Raw genomic sequence first — 22,714 nt, 5'->3', positions numbered from 1 at the left:
CAACATCTTTATGTCTGAGTCTTTTTATTTTCTTCCCTGAGGGGGCGGCAGCTACAGGCAATGAGTAGTCTCCTCTTTTCTGCTCAAGATATGAAACAATTAAGAAATAAAACAAAGGGATTAACACATCAAAGTGATTAACACATAGCCCCTGACAAAGGAAGTTTGGATGATTTGACTTCTCCAGGCACCTGAATGCAGAATCGGGAAGCCTTTAGCAATCCAGTTGCAAGTAATGTTGGGCCAGGGTAGGCTTCTTTACCAGAAAGGCCAGCCCCTGTGGGATTGAAGAAACGAAGAGGTATGCACATACTTATGTGGCAATGAAATAAAAAATCTTACTCCATGTTTGATGTTTGCTGAAAGCTTTCAAGCTCCACCCATCCCTTTTCCACTCTTTCCTCACATCTGGGCAAGCCATTATGAAAGCCCAGATGCTCCCTCCTTTGGCACTGCCATGCCTGCCCTGGCCTGTGCATGCGTAGAGGAAATCTCTGTCCAGCCCCACACCTGACCTCAATAAAAGCCAAAGCTAGTCACACATCCTGGCTCCCTCAAATCATTGAAGAAACTGCTTAGGAGCCTTCCCTGCTATCACTAGAGAGCTTCATGATGTGACTAACTTTTTCATATTCTGCGTGTGTATGTGTGTGTGTGTGTGTGAGAGAGAGAGACAGAGAGAGAGAGACAGAGAGAGAGAGAGAGATATCACCAGTCTCAACACTCAAACTAAATTTTATGTGGGAGGTCCATCCTGCCTCTGAAGACTGCCACATCAGGCAGCTTCTCCCCAAGAGAAGAATGAAAAGATAAAGAAGTAGGGGTTTGGTACATAGGACTAGTTCCTCCTTTCAACTAGAGTGTCAGGCAAGCCATCCCTTCCCCCTAGTGGGTGGAGGCACTGAATGAGTGGTGGGGAGAAGGTAAGAAGTATAAAGACTTTGGATGAAATACTCTATATGGAAGGAAACATCAACATTGGGGAAGATCTCTCACTTTTCCCAGCTACTTGGATGCTATTTCAATTCCCTGTTTTCCAGCCCCCAAAATACAGCAGTCTCCCCTTACCTGCAGGTAAGATGAAGCAAGGAGAATGACGTAGGCATTGTGATATAGAGTTAAGCTATTATTGACCTTCTGACAATATGTCAGAAGGAAGATCATCTGCTTTTGGACTGTGGTTGACTGGGGTAACTAAAACCAAGGAAAGTGAAACCCTGCATAAGCAGGGCTACTATATGCTTCTCTTGGAATTCTAGACTTCTACTCTCAAATCTGTGGTGTCCTAGGTTCTTGACTATTCATGCCTCCACTCTTCCCAACAAATCTTACTTTTTGACTCTTTAGATTATCAAAGCATTTAGCTAGAAAATGATATAATTCATCCATGTAAATAAAAGTATTCTTGCTTCAGAATTACTACATTAGTTTTTCTACTGTATTTGTGCATTTCAGCTCCATTTCCTCAAGATCTTGTCTCTTTCCAGGCAAGAGACTCTCATGGTAAGGATTTTATGTACGCTGCATAATCATTGTAAAGATCTTTCACTATCCCTCCAGTCAAATCCTACCCAAAGGGATTGTTTGACCAGAGAAATAGATCTTCTAAGCTCTGGGCCATATTCAAAGAGATAAATCAAAAAGCAACTGGTTTCTAAAGTTCCTCTTGAAATGAATATCATCGCTATTTGTTAGCAGTCTAGCAGAGCAAGAAATAAGGTACCAAATAAAGTGTGAAAAATAGTTTTAAAATTTCCATATCCCAGATTTAGCAGTTTCTGTTAAATATGCTGAAGGGGAGTTTACATGAAATCTTAATATATTATAAATAGCATTTTTGAGACTATTAGGCTTGATAAAACTTAAAAATGCCCTTTTATAGTGTCATGATCAGAATTTACATATATCTTTCATAGGCAAATACATGAAATTTATTTTAATGTTACTTTTTTGTAGTAAAGATTGTGAGTGTGTCTAGGATAAGGCATGATGCATAAAAGTTTTTGTTTGGTTTTTACCACATAAGTGCTAATGCTGAACTGATCTAAAATCAGTCATTTATTTCTCTTGTGCAAACAATATACTATGTGACCACTTCATGAAGCATGAGCCTTCAAATGGCTTCTCCAACTCTCCTTCTAAAGCATGTGTGATGCTTTTATATTTTCCTTATTGTTCCCTTGCTGTACAACTCAAAAGAAAAAGAAAAATCACCTCCACCACTAAACACATGGAAGGCAGGTCCTCGAATAGGTTGCTAATTATTATCTTGCTTGACAAGGTTTGTCTAGCAGTTGTATAATATTTAAAGCTGAGTAAAAATGGCTAGGATTTTGTAAACTACCACTTAATTCAATATTAGGCTTCCACACTCCCCTGAGAGCATTTTGTATCATTAGATTCCAAAATCATGTCCTTATTCCTATAGGAAATAATCTCTTCAGCAAGTTTCTTATCTTCTTTTGCTTGTTCTTAAAATGTTACATATTTCTTAGATTTTCTATTTTAGGAAAGAAGTCCTAGTGTCTCCTGAAAGTTCATTCTTACCCAAGGTTTCAACCACCACCAACATGTAAGTATACTGTAAATATTTACCTGGAGCCCAGACTTCTCTTCTAACTTCAACCCCATATAGAGACCTTTTAACATGGAAGGAAAACAAAACAAAACAAAACAAAACCCAAAAAAACAAAACAAAACAAAAACAAAAAAATATTTTTTTAATATCTCAGCTTACTTTGCTTTGCATAGTTTTTCTATCTAGAATTCCCAGCCTTCCTTTTTTCACTTGATCATCTTTTAAGAATCAGCCCAAGCATCACCTACTTTGTCTCGTTTCCATGTGAAATTCATTTCTCCATCCTCTCTTTCTTCCTGCTAATATTTGTATTATAGTACATGTAATACATTATTGACTTTTACTTATGTAAAATTTTCTGCCTAATATATTGAAGTCTCTTAAGAAAAAACATGTTGTCCATGAAACCTTTATATGTTTTTGGTATATTTAAAGTTATTTTTAAAAGCTTTCTTTTTTTTTTTAAGATTTTATTTATTTATTTGACAGAGAGATAGAGACCACAAGTAGGCAGAGAGGCAGGCAGAGGGAGAAGGGGAAGCAGACTCTCCACTGAGCAGGGAGCCCGATGCGGGCCTCAATCCCAGGACCCTGGGATCATGACCTGAGCCGAAGGCAGCAGCTTAACCGACTGAGCCACCCAGGCACCCTTTTAAATGCTTTTTTGAAAGTTATGGATATGATAGTATTTAATAAAATGCAAATTCTTTCAAAGTGTTGCCGAAATAGCAGGTTTTGTTTTTTTTGTTTTTTTTTAAGATTTTATTTATTTATTTTGACAGAGCCAAAGAGACACAGCAAGAGAGGGAACACAAGCAGGGGGAGTGGGAGAGGGAGAAGCAGGCTTCCCGCTGAGCAGGGAGCCCGACGTGGGGCTCAATCCCAGGACCCTGGGATCATGACCCGAGCGGAAGGCAGACGCTTAACAACTGAGCCACCCAGGCGCCCCTGAAATAGCAGGTTTTTATTGATGGTATGTATTTTTACAATCAATAGAAAATAAACTTCTACTTCTTCATATGGTCCCTTCATATTTTTGATATTAAAAGCCTGGGAATCAAAATGAGGGATTGTGTATTTTTATTTAAAAAAAAATATACATTAAGATATGCAAAAGCCTTCTTGAAGCACAGGTAAGTGACATGACTTGATTAACATGACTTTTAACTGTGACAAAAGGATATAAGATTGGTCTGAAACAATTTCTATTCACAGGGTCATAGTTGTTTTTATTCTGTGTTATTCTATCATACTGTTGTGTGTTATGTATAAATTGCAATTTTATACTTGTGAGTGTTTTGATGTTGTTTAGTTTTATGTTGTTTTTTAGATACTCCATAATATTGAGCTAACATGATTGGCCTAAAAATTCTTAAACATTTTTCTCAAAGACAGAACCCCAAATCTTGTCTTTTATGGGAAATACTCTTAGAATTAACTAAACATATATAAGATATTACTAATGGAAATTTAAAAAAGATATCTAAATATTTCCGTCTCCTTTAATAGTTTATAAGTATAGTGTAATAATATTTTGCATCTTTATTTGAATTGTTTTCTCCTCTTCCTTCCTGGAATGGAATGCCTACTCTTAGAAATTTCCAGCCCTCCTCCATCATCCAATCCCCATTTATTTTCTCAGAGTTTGCCAGGATATTTGAAAATCAGATTGCTGGAGTTTGGTGAGAGCTAATTTAAATAAGAGTCTTTTAAAAAAGTATATGCACAATAATCAGGACTTCAATATAGCAAGGAAAGGAAAAGCTATTTGAGATATTCAAAGGCCTTTACATTCAGTTCTTATTTGTGATTGTGTTCTACAGGCTTAGAAACTTAGAGAACTTATATCCAGATAAATGGGGTTAATTGTGTTGAACTTTTGCATGGAATCTGGATGATTAGGATTAAGTTTTCTTCTGCCTATGTGACAATTTACAACAAGAAGTAAACACAAACATATAGATACACATATATAATATATTGATATTAATATTAAAGTGGAGATTTATATCTTTGGTGTTAGCAAAGAATGTGGTATTTTTAAGTCCGTTACTCAATAAATTTATAATATTTACCCCGGTTTTTATCCATTCTAATAGTATTCTTTTCTGAAATTTCAAGCTTACTTCTCTTATTATTTTCTTTCTGTTGAGAGAATTTTCTTTAGCCATTCTTTAAGGGTAGATCTACTAACAACAAATTCTCTTAGTTTGTCTGACAATGACTTTATGTCCTCTCTAATCTTAATTTCTTTTAGGAATTAAGAAATATTTCTACAATATTTATGGTTGACAGTTCTTTTCTTTTAGTACTTGAAAGACATTTTGCTACTTCTTTCTGGAAGAAGATGAGAGATCTGCAGTCATTTGAATTGGTGTTCCCTTACATGTAATGTAAAATTTCTCTCTAGTTTCTTTCAAGATATTTTCATTGTCTTCAATTTTTAGTTTAATTATAATGTGTTCTAGCATGAATTTATTTTTGTTTATCCTTTTTGGAGTTCACTCGGCTTTTTTTTTTTTTAACTGATTTTTTTATTGTTATGTTAATCACCATACATTACATCATTAGTTTTTAATGTAGTGTTCCATGATTCATTGTGCATAACACTCAGTGCTCCATGCAGAATGTGCCCTCTTTAATACCCATTACCAGGCTAACCCATCCTCCCACCCCGCTCCCCTCTAGAACCCTCAATTTGTTTTTCAGAGTCCATCGTCTCTCATGGTTCATCTCCCCCTCCTATTTCCCCCCCTTCATTCTTCCCCTCCTGCTATGTTCTTCTTTTTTTTTTTTTTCTTAACATATATTGCATTGTTTCAGAGGTACAGATCTGTGATTCAACAGTCTTGCACAATTCACAGCGCTCACCATAGCACATACCCTCCCCAATTTCTATCACCCAGCCACCCCATCCCTCCCACCCCACCCCCCACTCCAACAATCTTCAGTTTGTTTCCTGAGATTAAGAATTCCTCATAACAGTGAAGTCATATGATACATGTCTTTCTCTGAATTACTTATTTTGCTCAGCATAACACCCTCCAGTTCCATCATGTCGTTGCAAATGGCAAGATCTCATTCCTTTTGATGGCTGCATAATATTCCATTGTATATATATACCATTTCTTCTTTATCCATTCATCTGTCGATGGGCATCTAGGCTCTTTCCACAGTTTGGCTATTGTGGACATTGCTGCTATAAACATCAGGGTGCATGTACCCCTTCGGATCCCTACATTTGTATCTTTGGGGTAAATACCCAGTAGTGCAATTGCTGGATTATATGGTAGCTCTATTTTCAACTTTTTGAGGAACCTCCATACTGTTTTCCAGAGTGGTTGCACCAGCTTGCATTCCCCCCAACAGAGTAGGAAGGTTCCCCTTTCTCCGCATCCCCGCCAACATCTGTCATTTCCTGACTTCTTAATTTTAGCCATCCCGACTGATGTGAGGTGGTATCTCATTGAGGTTTTGATTTGGATTTCCCTGATGCCAAGTGATATTGAACACTTTTTCATGTGTCTTATGGCCATTAGGATGTGTTCTTTGGAAAAATGTCTGTTCATGTCTTCTGCCCATTTCTTGATTGGATTATTTGTTCCTTGGGTGTTGAGTTTAAGAAGTTCTTTATAGATTTTGGATACTAGCCCTTTATCTGATATGTCATTTGCAAATATCTTCTCCCATTCTGTCGGTTGTCTTTTGTTTTGTTGACTGTTTCTTTTGCTGTGCAAAAGCTTTTTATCTTGATGAAGTCCCAATAGTTCATTTTTGCCCTTGCTTCCCTTGCCTTTGGCGATGTTTCTAGGAAGAAGTTGCTGCGGCTGAGGTCGAAGAGGTTGCTGCCTGTGTTCACCTTTAGGATTTTGATGGACTGCTGTCTCACATTTAGGTCTTTCAACCATTGTGAGTCTATTTTTGTGTGTGGTGTAAGGAAATGGTTCAGTTTCATTCTTCTGTATGTGGCTGTCCAATTTTCCCAACACCATTTGTTGAAGAGACTGTCTTTTTTCCATTGGACATTCTTTCCTGCTTTGTCAAAGATTAGTTGACCATAGAGTTGAGGGTCCATTTCTGGGCACCCTATTCTGTTCCATTGATCTATGTGTCTGTTTTTGTGCCAGTACCATACTGTCTTGATGATGACAGCTTTGTAATAGAGCTGGAAGTCCGGAATTGTGATGCCGCCAGCTTTGTTTTTCTTTTTCAACATTCCTCTGGCTATTCGGGGTCTTTTCTGGTTCCATACAAATTTTAGGATTACTTGCTCCATTTCTTTGAAAAAAGTTGATGGTATTTTGATAGGGATTGCGCTGAATGTGTAGACTGCTCTAGGTAGCATTGACATCTTCACAATATTTGTTCTTCCAATCCATGAGCATGGAACGTTTCTCCATTTCTTTGTGTCTTCCTCAATTTCTTTCATGACTATTTTATAGTTTTCTGAGTACAGATTCTTTGCCTCTTTGGTTAGATTTATTCCTAGGTATCTTATGGTTTTTGGTGCAATTGTAAATGGGATCGACTCCTGAATTTCTCTTTCTTCTGTCTTGTTGTTGGGGTATAGAAATGCCACTGATTTCTGGGCATTGATTTTATATCCTGCCACTTTACTGAATTCCTGTATGAGTTCTAGCAGTTTTAGGGTGGAGTCTTTGGGGTTTTCCACATAAAGTATCATATCATCTGCAAAGAGTGAGAGTTTGACTTCTTCTTTGCCAATTCGGATGCCTTTTATTTCTTTCTGTTTTCTGATTGCTGTGGCTAGGACTTCTAATACTATGTTGAATAGCAGTGGTGATAGTGGACATCCCTGTCGTGTTCCTGACCTTAGGGAGAAAACTCTCAGTTTTTCCCCACTGAGAATGATATTTGCTGTCGGTTTTTCATAGATGGCTTTTATGATAATGAGGTCTGTACCCTCTATCCCTATACTCTGCAGAGTTTTGATCAAGAAAGGATGCTGTACTTTGTCAAATGCTTTTTCTGCATCTATTGAGAGGATCATATGGTTCTTGTTCTTTCTTTTATTAAGGTATTGTATCACAATGATTGATTTGCGGATGTTGAACCAACCTTACAGCCCAGGGATAAATCCCACTTGGTCATGGTGAATAATCCTTTTAATATACTGTTGGATCTTATTGGCTAGTATTTTAGTGAGAATATTTTCATCCATGTTCATCAGGGATAATGGTCTGTAATTCTCCTTTTTGATGGGGTCTTTGTCTGGTTTTGGGATCAAGGTAATGTTGGCCTTATAAAACGAGTTGGAAGTTTTCCTTCCATTTCTATTTTTTGGAACAGTTCAGAAGAATAGGTATTAATTCTTCTTTAAATGTTTGGTAGAATTCCCCTGGGAAGCCATCTGGCCCTGGGCTTTTGTTTGTGGGGAGATTTTTGATGACTGCTTCAATTTCCTTAGTGAGTTATAGGTCTGTTCAGGTTTTCGATTTCTTCCTGGTTCAGTTTGGTAGCTGATACATTTCTAGGAATGCATCTATTCCTTCCAGGTTATCTAATTTGCTGGCATAGAATTGCTCATAATATGTTCTTATAATTGTTTGTATTTCTTTGGTGTTGGTTGTGATCTCTCCTCTTTCATTCATGATTTTGTTGATTTGGGTCATTTCTCTTTTCTTTTTGATAAGTCTGGCCAGGGGTTTATCAATCTTGTTAATTCTTTCAAAGAACCAGCTCCTAGTTTCTTTGATCTGTTCTACTGTTCTTTTGGTTTCTATTTCATTGATTTCTACTCTGATCGTTATTATTTCTTTTCTCCTGCTGGGTTTAGGCTTTATTTGCTGTTCTTTCTCCAGCTCCTTTAGGTGTAGGGTTAGGTTGTGTACTTGAGACCTTTCTTGTTTCTTGAGAAAGGCTTGCATTGCTATATACTTTCCTCTTAGGACTGCCTTTGCTGCCTCTCAAAGATTTTGAACAGTTGTGTTTTCATTTTCATTGGTTTCCATGAATTTTTTTAATTCTTCTTTAATTTCCTGGTTGACCCATTCATTCTTTAGTAGGATGCTCTTTAGCCTCCATGTATTTGAGTTATTTCTGACTTTCCTCTTGTGATTGAGTTCTAGTTTCAAAGCATTATGGTCTGAAAATATGCAGGGAATGATCCCATATTTTGGTACCGGTTGAGACCTGATTTATGACCTAGGATGTGATTGATTCTGGAGAATGTTCCATGGGCACTAGAGAAGAATGTGTATTCCATTGCTTTGGGATGGAATGTTCTGAATATGTCTGTGAAGTCCATTTGGTCCAGTGTGTCATTTAAAGTCTTTATTTCCTTGTTGATCTTTTGCTTAGATGATCTGTCCATTTCAGTGAGGGGGTATTAAATCCCCCACTATTATTGTATTGTTGTCGATGTGTTTCTTTGCTCTTTGTTATTAATTGCCTTATATAATTGGCTGCTCCCATGTTAGGGGTGCAGATATTTACAATTGTTAGATCTTCTTGTTGGATAGATCCTTTAAATAGGATATAGTGTCCTTCCTCATCTCTTATTACAGTCTTTGGTTTAAAATCTAATTTGTCTGATATAAGGATTGCCACCCCAGCTTTCTTTTGGTGTCCATTAGCATGGTAAATTGTTTTCCACCCCCTCACTTTAAATCTGGGGGTGTCTTTGGGTCTAAAACGAGTCTCTTGCAGACAGCATATCGATGGGTCTTGTTTTTTAATCCAATCTGATAGCCTTTGTCTTTTGATTGGGGCAGTTAGCACATTTACATTCAGGGTAACTATTGAAAGATAGGAATTTAGGGCCATTGTATTGCCTGTAAGGTCACTGTTACTGTATATTGTCTGTATTCCTTTCTGGTCTATGTTGCTTTTAGGCTCTCTCTTTGCTTAGAGGACCCCTTTCAAGATTTCTTGTAGGGCTGGTTTTGTGTTTGCAAATTCCTTTAGTTTTTGTTTGTCCTGGAAGCTTTTTATCTCTCCTTCTATTTTCAATGACAGCCTAGCTGGATATAGTATTCTTGGCTGCATATTTTTCTCATTTAGTGCTCTGAATATATCCTGCCAGTCCTTTCTGGCCTGCCAGGTCTCTGTGGATAGGTCTGTTGTCAATCTAATGTTTCTATCATTGTAGGTTACATATCTCTTCTCCCGAGCTGCTTTCAGGATTTTCTCTTTGTCTCTGAGACTCTTAAGTTTTACTATTAGATGTCCAGGTGTTGACCTATTTTTATTGATTTTGAGAGGGGTTCTCTGTGCTTCCTGGATTTTGATGCCTGTTTCCTTCCCCAAATTAGGGAAGTTCTCTGCTATAATTTGCTCCATTATACCTTCTGCCCCTCTCTCTCTTTCTTCTTCTTCTGAGATCCAAATTATTCTAATGTTGTTTTGTCTTATGGTATTGCTTATCTCTCGAATTCTGCCCTCATGATCCAGTAGTTGTTTATCTCTCTTTTTCTCAGCTTCTTTATTTTCCATCATTTGGTCTTCTATCTCACTGATTCTTTCTTCTGCCTCATTTATCCTAGCAGTTAGCACCCCATTTTTGATTGCACCTCATTAATAGCCTTTTTGATTTCAACTTGGTTAGATTTTAGTTCTTTTATTTCTCCAGAAAGGGTTTCTCTAATAACTTCCATGCTTTTTTCAAGCCCAGCTAGTATCTTTAAGGTCATGATTCTGAACTCTAGATCCGACTTTGAACTAATGTCCGTATTGAGTAGGTCCCTGGCAGTCGGTACTACCTCTTGTTCTTTTTGTTGAGGTGATTTTTTCCATCTTGTCATTTTGTCCAGAGGAGAATAGGTGAATGAGAGAACAAAATGCTAACAGGGTAACAACATCCCCAGAAAATATACTCTAAACAAATCAGAAAAGTCCTGAAGCCAGGGGAAAAGAAAGAGAAAGAAAGAAAAAAGAAAAAGAAAAAGAAAAAGATAAAAACAAACAAAAACAGAACAAAACAAAACAAAACAAAAACAATATGATCAAATATGATCAGGTTGGTATATAGATCAGTGCCACACACTAGATTTTGCGTGTATTTTGGTCTGTTAGAAGAAAGTGCCTCCCAAAATTTTAAAGAAAGAAAAACTTATATATGTACAAAAATAAGGATTGATATGATGAAGGGATGGAATACGACTGTAAAGATGAAAATTATAAAAAAAAAATTATAAAAGGAATTGATAAGAAGTTGTTTGAAAAAAGAAAGAAGAGGATTAAAAAAAAAGAAAGAAAAAGAAAAAAAAAAGGGAGAGAATGTGATCAAGCAGGAGACTAGAACAAAGCCATACACTAGAGATTTAGGGTATATTTTGATCTGTTAGAAGAAATTGTATCTCAAAATTTTAAAGAGAGAACAACATATATATATATGCCAAAAATAAGGGTAACTACTATGAAGTGATAGAATATGACTCTAAAAATGAAAAATAAAAATGTATTTTTAAAAAGGGATTGATAAGATGTTGGTTGAAAAAGGGAAAAAGAAAAGCTCAAAAAAAAAAAAAAAAGACAGTTAAAAAAAATTAACTTTGAAAGACTAAAGAATCATGGTAAAAAAGCCATGGATTCTATGTGCAGTATTCCCCTAGCGCTGGAGTTCTGTCATTCTCATTAATCGGTAAACTTGGTCTTGGCTGGCTGTTCTCGCTGATCTTCTGGGGAAGGGGCCTGTTGCCGTGGTTCCCAAATGTCTTTGCGAGAGGCAGAATTGCCCCTCCCTTGCCGGTCCGAGCTAAGTATTCTTCTCGGGTTTGCTCTCGGGAGCTTTTATTCCTTGCAACCTTTCCGTACAGCTTTGCAGGACGAGAGTGAAAATGGCGGCCTCCCAATCTCCGCCCCAGAGGAGCCGAGCACTCGGGGCCCCACTCCTCAGTGCGCCTCCAGAGAAAAGCAGTCAGTCACTCCTGTCTCCCCGGTCTCCGGTTGCACTCTGCCCACCCGGCCTGAGACCAAGCGTTTCTATCTCCAGCACACGACCCCGTGTGGAGTCTCCAAACCCCGCAGATCCCTGCGGTGCGCTCCCATGCCGCTCCTCCCGGGGGAGGAAGGGGAGTCTCCCCGGATCTGCCGCTTGCTGGGTCCCTGCTGGAGGAGCAGTGGTTCGACTGTGCCCCGGATCACGGTTTATGGCAACCCTGAGCTGAGAGCCCGCGCCTGGGCTCTGTCCCTGCAGCCAGCTTCCCCGCTCCGATACCTGGGAGCTCTGCCGCACTCAGCCACCCCCGGTCTTTCTGTGACCACGAGGGTCCTGAGACCACACTGTCCCACGAGTGTTCCACCCACCACTTAGCCACTGGAGTGACGTCCCTCAGCGGAGCAGACTTCTAAAAGTTCTGATTTTGTGCTCCGTGGCTCTATCACTTGCCAGAAGTGGCCAACGGAGCCCCCCTCCACCGCCGTCTATCCTCCCGAATATCTCCTCGGATTCACTTCTCTGCATGTCCTACCTTCCAGAAAGTGGTCGCTTTTCTGTTCAGAGAGTTGTTGCTATTCTTTTCTTCGATCTCCTGTTGAGTTTGTAGGTGTTCAGAATGGTTTGATCCCCATCCAGCTGAATTCCTGAGACCAGACGAAATCCAGGTCTCCTACTCCTCCGCCATCTTGCTTACTTGGCTTTTTTAATCTGTAGGTTTTGTTCTTCCACAAATTTGGGAAGTTTTTAGCCACTATTTCTTTGGATATTATTTTAGTCCCATTCACTCTCTTCTCTCATTCTGGGAGTTCAATGATACAGACTTATCTCATTTGTTATTGTCCTTGATATTATTGTTTTGTGTTTTTTTGGCAGGAAGCTCTATTTTCTCTCTGTTGTTCAGATTGAGCAAATCTGAACAAGTCCTCTAGTTCATTGATTCTGTACTCCGTCATCTCTACTATTATGCCCATTCAGCAATGGATATTATATTATGAGATTTTGGATGTTATTTAATTTTCTCTTTTAGCAGTCATTCTTCCTGTTGAGGTGTAGCAAGCCAGATTAGGGTGTGTAAGTTCAGCTTTCTGCTGGACCTTGCCGCTGCTACCTCAGGAAAAGTGGTGAGAGCTGACTCAGACTACCTTGGGGTAAAAATTCAAGTGGGAATTTTCTGGTGAAAGTGGGGAACCAACAACACTGACCTGTTGCTCCTAAGTGGGGTTGTAAACTCAGCTTCTCAGTGAGCTGGCACCAGGGCAGAGGGAAGCGGAGTGACTCACACCCCTTTTTGTTGGAGGGTGCGGCAGAAGCTTAGCATCTTGGGCATGAGTGCTTGCTTCACTTAGGGGACTGACACTACCTTAACAAAGAAAGAGGAGCATCATCTGCTTCCACTGAATACAGGTTGGAATATCAGAAATACTGCTGCCTGCTTTTTGCAAGGTGGGTGGGGAGAGTGGAAGATCAGCTGTGCATTCAGCCCGGTTAAAACTACAGAAGCAGAGTGTAGTGATTTTTCCATTATGTTTGGCTGAAATAGGGTAAGTGTTGCCAAAAAGGTTTTCTGCTGTGAGACACGTTTTTCCAGGTCTTTCGGCTAGGGGCAAAGACTTAAAGGTTTTTTGTTAGTTTGTTTGTTTTGCCAATGCCTATTGGTAGTTCCAGGTTGGGGACTTTTCGAGCCCTCTGTCCAGGATACAAGAAGGGATAAGGAAATTCAGGGAATTCACTACCAAGTATGGAAAACCCTAGACAGTGTGCCTTCTTTAAAAAAAAAAAAAAATTATTTGTTAATTTTTAGAGAGAGAGAGAGAATGCAAGAGTTGGGGGGGGGGAGAAGTGGGGGAGAAAGAGAAAGAGAGAGAGAAAGAATCCCAAGCAGGCTCCACGCTCAGCCGTGGATCCTGATGCAGGGCTCGATCTCACGCCCCTGAGATCATGACCTGTGCTGAAATCAAGAGTCGGAAGCTCAACTGACTGAGTCACCCAGGTGCCCTGGCAGTGTGCCTTCTTTCCAGTTTTCAGAGTGTTCTTGTTTATTGTGTCATGTCCAGGGTTTTGTCTGTGCTTCAGAAGAATGTGGGTCATCCATTCTTATTATAATACCTATTTCTGTCTATCATCATTTCACTCTATCCACCTTCTATTGATGGACATGTAGTTTCCTCCTCATACTTCACTTTTTCCCAGAATTTTCCTCAACCTCTTCTGGAAGCTTCTAGAGGCTATTTCTTACATAAGTATTCTTAGCTACCCATGGACATAAGCCATTTTACCTTCCTTTGTCTTCCTTCCATCAACAACATTACCTATGAAGCCTTGTGAAAGTATATCCTCCTGCTTGTGCAATTTTGATGATGGATTCTCAAAATCACATTGTGTTAGTTTCATATTGGTCCAAAGATATTGTGCTAAAGTTGGAAAAAATATCCACCCCTCAGGCACACACCTGTTCAGTAGCTACCAGAGTAAGTCCTAGTGATTTAAAGAGGATCACTTTCACTTCTAATAGCTCAAAAGGTTTTTGTGTAATTATGCTGGGTTGAATACTATCCTGCAAAAATAATATCTACTCAGAACGTGTGAATGTGACATTATGTAAAAATAATGTCTTTTCAGAGGTAATCAAATTAAGATGAGGTCATAGTGGGTTAGAATGGGCCTTAAATCCAATATGACTCATGCCATTATAATAGGAAAATTTGGACAGAGAGATACACAAGGGATGCCTGAATGATTTGATGAAATACATTTGCTTAGCTTCTATCCTGTGCCCAGAAAAGTGAAGTCCTGAGTTCATAAATGAATCAGAAAAAACAGAAAGATAAGGCAGAACATAGTAAGTGGATTGTGGTAAATGACTTTTCCTTAGACAAGGGACATGTGTATTTTTATTGAGCTATTATATATCTTTAATTTAGGTTGGTTGAGTCAAATTCCAGAACTCTTTTATACTTACTCTTTTGCCTTTTCCCTGAATATAATATTATTTCCTATTGTTTATTTCTGAGGAGCCAAAAAGCAAAGCATATGATAAAAGCTAGCACAGGGTTTATTGAGGTCTATGTTATGTTCATCAAACGAACAGTGAATGAAAACCAAAATGGTTTATGTCTGAGTCTGTAGGTGATTTTGTCTGCATTCCCATGATCCTCACATTCACCAGTTTAAGTATTAAAGTTTCGTCTTAATGTCAGCACACATTCCAGAGCAAGCTCAACAGCTCTCTGTGGTTTGAATATAGATAGTTATATTCTTTTCCTGCCAAGCCTGTCCTGGACTCAGGAATATGATGGGAGTGTCAGCTGTGTATCAGAACACACTGTCCAATGCAAACTGAGGAAAGAGCTAAGTTTGAGATATAGGGTTGCCGTTTTAAGACATCTGATGCCTAACTGTAGGTAAACAGTAACTTCTAAGCCACCAGTGAATTGAGTTGGGGTATGGGTGTGAGATGTGCTCAGGGAAGCAGCCTGGCCCAGAGAAATGAGAGATGCTGATAGACCCCTAGGAGAGCATAGAGGACATCACATAGATGATGAAGTTGATATATCTATGATCATGCTATGCATTTGCCTCGTATGGGTCTATTTATATAAGGAGGCTTCTGTTTGAGAAGATATTTTAGGGATATAGAGACATTGTCTGGCTGGCAACACGGGTCAGAACTCATCTATGCTGCTCCACTTAGGCTTGGGATATGAATACAAAATCTCAGAGCACACAATAAGGAGTACTAGCTTTGGGGAATCCCTGCTGTGTTCAGAGTTCAGTGAATTGTTTTCTCTTGCTTGAATACCCATTGCATACTCTGAATTTGTTTTAACACATCAAGAGAATAAGGCTTAGAGACTGTAAAAAGTCCAGGTAGCTTTCACAGAAAATCCCATTTGTCAAACACTGAGAAATAAAGGACTCCGCTGAATCCTTTCTAACAGAAGGTGGCTGGATTGATCCGATCTAGATAGTGATTATCCTACAGTATCCAAAGCTTTGTCATGTCCCCTGGGGTCTTACATGTCAGACAGAAAGAGCGATCAAACTACTGACGAGTCTCATCCTCAGAGTTCGCAGGAAAAATGGACACAGCTGCCAGAAATGTTCCGACATCTGCTATTCCTACCCACCGAAAGTGTACGTCCGGGCCTCTGCACAGTTACTAATGAAGTGAAATGCGGGGTGAAGAAAGGGGAGAAAGAAGAGAAAGCGCAGCTTAAATATGTATATATGCACGCAATACCCATGCAAGTGTTGGGATTTCTTTTTTATCTCTTAAATTCACCCATTTCTTTGCTTGAGTTCTAAAGCATTTGAAACAGAAAACATAAGAATGGCATATGGAGACCAAAGAACTCCTCTACTATTGATAGAAGCCAAGCTGGAGGACAGGACTGGGTAATATTAACCAGGTGAATCTGCCAACCCTTAGCTGCAGAATTAAGTATACTTCTTCATCTGGACCTGCAAGTGCTGGCCTTGGAGCAGGTTTGTCCATGTGGCAGGATGGGAGCTAACCTTTGAGAAGCAGAGGAGACTTCTGACTCCCTGAAATATCTGATCCCTGAGGGAGAGGGGCACAGAGCTCAAAAAAGCCTACCCAGTTTTTCTTCCCAAATTTATCAATTACATCATTTCTAGACATCTCCTAGAGAGGAATGACAAAATGAACAAAGATTGGAAATAACAGTCTATTGAGCTCTAGAAACATGGGGAATAATTATATGTATATATATATATATGTATACACACACACACACACACACACACACATAAATATATGTAGTATATTTTTTAAATATCATATTTAATTATATGTATATATAAAATGCTCTTTAGTTCTCTATGTTTTATTTAGGTGCATCTCCAAGAACTGTATTCTAATTCACCAATTCTTCCATCCAGAGTTTATAACAGCTATTGAGTTTTGTATGCTGGGGACTAAATTTTTCATTTCAAGGATTTCTAACTAATTATTTTTCATATTCCTCTATACTATTATCATTTCCTCTACTGGCTTTATAATTTCCTGTTTGCCTTTATATTATTCTCTCTCTCTCTTTTGTCTCTTTTCTTTATATTATTGTACTGCCATATTAGAATGTTCTATTTTCCTTTTCATCTGGAGTAAAGTAATTCACTTAATGTTTACATGGTTCTTTCTAAACTTTATTTTTCCTTGTGGGGTTTGGAATTTTGATATGCAGGCTTACCCTGAGGGGGAACTTTGGTTTTGTTCTACTCTTTTTGTGTTCAGTCCTCTAATAATTGTGTTTGCCTCTTGATTCCACATGGACCCTAGTCCATAACCAACTCTCATTTTGGTGGCAGAATCTCCTGCCTCATTGTGTTGAAGATATTGCAGAAACGGTCCCTGAACTACTGGGAAGCCTGGTTCATGTTCCAGCTGAGAGATTGAGTCAATTTCCCTCTACCCTCTGAGGTATACAGTTATATATAAACTTTAGCCAGAGACAAGAGTTAATTTTAGCTATTTCCAGCCTCCTTCTAAGGATAGAAGAATCCTATCATAGTCTCTAGATTAAGCAGTGAGATTGCTCTGACCTCTCTTTCTCTTGAGAAAGAATGAATTCCAATTCCAAAGAAGAAACCACCTGTTGTCCACCTCCATCTGCTCCTAGACCAGAGCCAGAGCTCCTGATGTTGACAGCTTCAGTCCTACTCACTGCTTCAGGTTTCTGCCTCCCTGGCTAACACCTTGGGGATTGAAGATCTATGCTTTGTTCCTGGGAAAGATTGTCCTCTCACCTCACTGTCTGTATTGAGTGCATGGAGGAAGGACAGGAAAAAAATGATAAGTTCTCTTACATTTCTTTGCTGGTGGAGAGGCTCCATTGTTTTTGTTTGCTCAGTTGGTTTCCATTTTCTTGTGGCACCAAGACCCTAATCCTGGTGACATTTTTCATGAAAACGGTGTATGTGGTTTTCCTGGGCAGTCTCTATCTTGGTCATATTCTTTTCTGAGGATGCTCTCATATAGTGCTGCCTATTAGCTCATACCAAGGGTCCAGTCCTCCAGTGCCCTCTTAGAAAGAGCCATAGACCCACTTGGCTGGGAGCTAGCTCATCAGCTTCATGATTCCAGGGTTTTCTTCACTTCATGATTGTTCATGGAGCCAGGTGAATCACTCTATCCTTTTCTATAGTTGCCAAAGGCTGTGAGACATTTATGTGGGAAGTCACTCTATTTTCTTTCCTGGCATACTAAACTAATGACCCTACATACTTGTCCAGGAAAGACAGCAAGTCTCCTCCCCATATACATCTCTCTCTGTATAAAGTATTGAGTGCCACATGATTATATATATATATATATATCTTGGGAGATTTTATATTAATATTGACATCACATATAATTATAACTTCAAATTCCTGGGCCATATTTCAAAATATTTATCACCATACTTTGTTTGATGACAGAAACAAGTGTGATTATTTGCTTCTCAGCAAGCATTCACCTGGGGAGTAAAAACCTAGTGTCCCTTCCCTTGAAACCCTCTGATCTCTCTAAGAGGTTCTGTTAATGTTGGTGTCTTTTAACTCATTTAACACTTTTGGTGAAGGTCAGGATAAAGATCTATTGCAGTCTTTATGAGGCCAACATACCAAGGCTCTCATAGTTATCTTTTCTTTATATTCTCAGCATATTTTTTTTTTTTTATAAAAAGACTATAAGTTTGATGTGGAAGGTTGATAATTAAGGATAGGAGAGGTAACTAGGCTGCTTCTCAGTAAACTTGAAGGTGGGAGCTAGCTTTGCTTTTTTGGCAGGTATTTTAGAAGACAGACTTCTAAACAGCATTTTATTTCTACTTGAGACTCCACTCAAAAATTCCAAGGCAATAAGAAAAGTTCTACTCAATACCCTGTTTCCTGCATCTGATTCCCATATCATCTATTGCAGGAAGTTTATCTTATCTACCTTTGATACCCACAGTCAAATGCCTGACAGCATTTTCTTGAAACATTCAATAAAAACTGGTTGAGTGAACACATAAACATGTAAGAAGTGATTTGGATGTTTTATTATGGGTTTGTCTTGAATAGTTTTACTTGAGGCTGATAATCTTCTAGGTACAGATAAAGTAATTATTTCTATTTGTGGATCAGATACTAGAGCACAATGCTACAGTGAGGTTTGGCTCTGAGGGGCCTTGCCTAATCAGCCAGATGGTGTCACTTGATTATATTTATACTTCAAGGTGTCCTTATCCTGCCCATGGGGATGGTGGAGGAATGGCCTCTTAGTCTGTTCTAAAGACCGTAAGAGTTCTTGGTTATAGTTTAAGTTACAAAATGTGTTATGATAAAAAAACATCCAAGTGTACAGTAGTCAAAAGGGAAACATTTTGGACTAAACTTCAAAGCAAAAGCTGACTAGATTTCCAAATATAAATTGACTGGTCAAAACAAAATGACAACACTGAATTACTGGTTGGTATTTACAAGTTCTTGGTGTACATGTTTTAGACACCAGAGACAGATATATTTTGATATCATGCTTTCCTAGCACGAAATAATAAGCTAGATCTATATGCTCATATAAACATATTTGTGTTGGTTATCTATTGCTATGTAACCAATTACCACCAAATTTAACAGATTAAAAGAGTAAACACGTATGATTTCACATTTTCTGTGGATCAAGAATATAGGTGCCACTCGGCTGGTGTCTAGCACAGCTGAAGTCAAGCTGTCAGGTGGGGCTTGTATTAGTCATGGTTCTCCAGAGAAACAGAACTGACAGGATGATTTCTATGGCTCCATCTATCTGAGATTTATTTTAAAGAATTGGCTCATGTGATTGTGGAGGTGGAAATCCAAAATCTTCAGGGTAGGCTGGCAGGCTGGAGACGTAGGAAAGAGTTGCAGTTTGAGTCCAATGATCATCTGCAGTCTGAATGTTTTCTTACTAGGGAAGGTCAGTCATTTTTCTATTAAGGCCTTCAACTGATTAGATGAAGCCCACTCAAGTTATCAAGGATAATCTGCTTTAGTGAAAGTCCACCAAATTTAAATGTTTCTCTCATCTAAATAAAGAGAAAAGAAAACAACAACAACAACAACTTAACAGAAACATCCATAATAATGTCTAAACAAATATCTGGGCACCATGGTCCAGCCAAGTTGATACATAAAGTTAACCATCACAGGGTTGCTGTGTTCTCAAGACTTGACTGGGAAAGGCTCCACTGTCAAACCCAGACTCTTCCACCTTGGCAAAACTCAAGTTCTTGATAGACGTCAGCTGGAGACACAATTCCTTGCCACATGGGCCTCTCTGTATGACTATTCACAACATGGTAGCCAGTTTTTCCCCAGACCAAGTGAGCAGAGAGAGAAAATTAGAAATGATATCCATCACAGAAACCACAGTCCTTTTCTAACCTAATTTCAGAATTGACATGCCATCTCTTCTGTAGTATTCTATTGTTTGCAGGTGAGTCAGTAAGTCTGGTCACATTCCAGGAGAAGGGATTGCCCTCAAACTTGAATGCCAGCAAGCAGGGACCATTGAGGGCTGTCTTATATACATCGCCTACTCGAGTATTATTTAGGTATATTCTCAATGGCAGAACATGTCAAGTCCACGCAGTAAATATTTTTCTTCACTGACTGTTTTCAATATCAAAATAACAAAAAAGAGAACACTTGGCTTTTTCACACATCCCACTTCCTCTGCATCTTCACCCTCAGCATGCTCATTTTAAAGTACATTTAATATCCAATTTATGAGTCAGCAATGTACAGCCTGAGGGCCACATTCAGTAGCAGCCTGTTTTTTGTATGGCCTTCCTGATAAGAATGTCTCTTATGCTTCTAAAGGTTAAACAAACAAACAAACAAAACAAACAAATAAAAAACAAAACAAAGAAAAATAAACATGCGACACGGTTTATATGCAGCCTACACAGTTTATAATATTTACTATCTGGCCTTACCAAGAAAACTTTTGCCAACTATAGTCTAGTTTTATCTCTCACAAAGATAATGAATAATATATAAACTTTATTGTAAAATATAATTCACCAAATTTCACTTTGAAATTGAAATTAACATGAAACGGTAGAAGGAAAAACATCAATTTTCCTACTATAGCTTTTCCTATTGATACAAATTAACAAATAATCCATAATCCTACTTTTTATTTTCAATAGTACATTTAATTTATTAATAATCGTATGAAATGGTAAACTATTTCCAGTTTGATATCTGAGTGTATGGAATGCAAAGGACAAAAAAGCTAAACCAGAGAAATCCCAGGGTAAATAATAGCCATTGATATTTGGACTGTACCCAGAGGAGACTGGATTCGGACATTTGTTCCTGCAGGCTGCTCAGCTTTTGACACATCACAGTAGGTAAAACCTTCCAAAAAGAAGAGGGGGCTCAAGTCCGTGGATTTCTGAGAACTGGCTTCAATGAACCCCTGCATCATGCCCAGAAGCGGGGCGGGGGGGGAAGAGAGAGGAAGTTAACAGTTTATAGATTGCTTCATATTTGCTGAGTAGTTACAGTAATAGCAGACCTGAGATACTTTTGAACAAACACTGTATTTAACAAAAAGATTTTGAAATCCTGCACCAAACTCTGCCTCCCACTTCAGGCCCATGTAAGCTCCATCAAGCTTGGGAAACCAGCTATCTCTTTCATCTCACTCTGCCATTCCTAAGGATGAAAATTTGGGGCTTGAGAGTAAACAGCAGAGATATCTTTCTAATCTGTAGGCTATTCAGGATTTTAAAATCATAAGACCCACAAAGATAACAACAGTAATGTTAGCTAGTATTTATTGGGTTCCCATTATGTATTAGACCGAGTGCTACCATAGGTGGTAGAGCTGGGTACCAGAATCCCCACTCTTCAAAAGCATCATAAATACCACTCCCCATGGTGTACCAGGAAACATGCATTACAGCCAAATTTGGATCTTTAGAGTAAGAATCGGAGCTTGATGTTTTCAGATTCTCATTTCATTAGTGCTGTTTTTCTTCCTTGCTGTGTTCTTTCCTTCCCTTTCTTTCTTTACCTGATAGTTCCTTTCAGTTTCTGGTTAAACAAGAGCCAGACCACACAGTTATTATACAACTCTTCTTTTCTTGTCTTCTTTTAAAATTTAATTCATATTTATCTTAAAATTTTAAAATGGTAGAATAATATTATTTTGGAGCTAAGTACAGTTTACTCTACCTTTTCTAGAGAAGGTACTCTAAGTTCACATAGGAAAGTAAATCATCTGCTTTCCTAGTTCATTGAAAATACTAACTGTGCTTGAATCTACTTACTTAACACTAAAGAAAAATTAAATGTATAATTTATTTTTTGAAAATTTATTATCATACTGTATTTTCAGGTAATGATATTTTTTAAAAGATCTACCATTTGTTGAACATGTATTATGCCCCATGATATAAATACTAAATTTAATTTTTCTAACAATCTAATAAATCACTACTTTTTATGCCCGTTTTTCAAGGAGTAAAGGGTGTTAATGGGTAAGTAACTTGTACCAATAAGATTCCAAATCTATTCTATTGTGCTATATCAAAGCTAATAATAACATGGTTTTATATCCATTGTCTGTTTTATATTTGTAATATGTGCTAATTCACATAGCTTTTTTTGTTGCTAGTAACTGAAGTAAATGGGACAGCTGTTAATAAATCCACCTTTATGGCTAAAAAAAAGGAACACCCAGAAACGTCTTAGTTACTTAGAGTGACCTGACTAAATCTGGCAAGATCGGGAAAAGAACTTCAGTCCCTTGAGTCTAGTCCAGTGACCTTTCCCCTGAACTGAATTATACAGTTACCTTTATTCAGGGGAGACTCTCAATTTATGAATAAAGTCAATTACTTCAGCAACGGTGATGAAGTAAATATTTTTTCACAGCGAATATGAAAAATGCTGTATCTTCAAGAGGGAGAAAATTCAGTCTTCCTCAAACAGGTTTAGGTTTCTTTGGGACCCATTAGATTCACCATAGTTTTCCTGATGATTTTTTTTCTTCAGGGGATGCTGAAAGTTGTTTGCAGTTAAAAATGAAGTTTCTTGAGTTGCTTGAAGGCAATCCAGACTGAACAAGAATTTGACTATCCTCAACAATTCCTCTTATCTTTACTTAGTAATGACATTTTTTAAAAGGAAGAATATTGCTTTGGGTATCCTAAAATTGATATAATTTAGACAGCACGATTTTTATGATGCTTTCATTTTAT

At 38.3% G+C, this 22,714-nt stretch overlaps 1 pseudogene; it reads right to left on the bottom strand.

The window, feature by feature from the left end:
* Positions 1-1,106, bottom strand: part of LOC116628851 — a 30,407-nt pseudogene extending 29,301 nt beyond the window's left edge.
* Positions 1,107-22,714: the final 21,608 nt, after the last annotated feature.

Source organism: Phoca vitulina, unplaced genomic scaffold, assembly GCF_004348235.1.
Source record: "Phoca vitulina isolate PV1807 unplaced genomic scaffold, GSC_HSeal_1.0 scaffold3, whole genome shotgun sequence".
NCBI classification, from domain to species: Eukaryota; Metazoa; Chordata; class Mammalia; order Carnivora; family Phocidae; genus Phoca; species Phoca vitulina.
Note: the sequence above shows the minus strand (reverse complement) of the source record. Positions and strands in the feature narration are given on the sequence as shown.